This window comes from Penaeus monodon, chromosome 28, assembly GCF_015228065.2.
Source record: "Penaeus monodon isolate SGIC_2016 chromosome 28, NSTDA_Pmon_1, whole genome shotgun sequence".
Taxonomy (NCBI): domain Eukaryota; kingdom Metazoa; phylum Arthropoda; class Malacostraca; order Decapoda; family Penaeidae; genus Penaeus; species Penaeus monodon.
Window position 1 is genome coordinate 10,125,634 of NC_051413.1, and position 704 is coordinate 10,126,337.

The following is a 704-nucleotide window of genomic DNA, read 5'->3' on the forward strand; positions in this document are numbered from 1 at the left end:
GGTTTAAAAACAGATTACGAGTTGCTTATTCTATAATATGGTCTATACGTCAACCAGTGATAGACTATCACCTTATATTCAAGGTATTATAATATCAGACACTCTTCATTTGGCTAGCTAATTATGATAAACACAATAGCTCTTGTCACCTCTTTATCCATTTAATTGATACGCTTTGAAATTATATGCATATGCACGTAATTTCTACGTTTTCTAAATACTTTTTAGTTAGTTTGAATATTTTGTTTTTGTAACACACGGACATACAATTACTTGAGAGAAAAACAAACACACATGAAAAACAAACACATGAATCTATATTAGAAGTTAAGATCATAGAAAGAGTAACCTTTTATAATGAATTCACTTCGGATATTGTGTCATGGAGTAGAGTCCATTGGCCACTTACTAAGCTACTTCATCATACCTAAGAACCACCATGATAAAGAGACACAACACGTGAATTCACAAGCCAATTCTTATAAGGAGAAACGTATAACACAAGACACCCTTGATGACTGTAGGCGGTTGGGAAGACTGGAGGGTTGAAGGAGAGAAAGGAGAAGGAAGGTCTATATCAGTTTAGAAGGTAATAGGTTATAGGAGTGATAATAAGGGGATGGGAAGTTAAGGTATTTTTAGTGGGTATTTATAATGATTTCGGAATATTGGGGTATAAAACAGGGACAGAATGTGAGACTGGG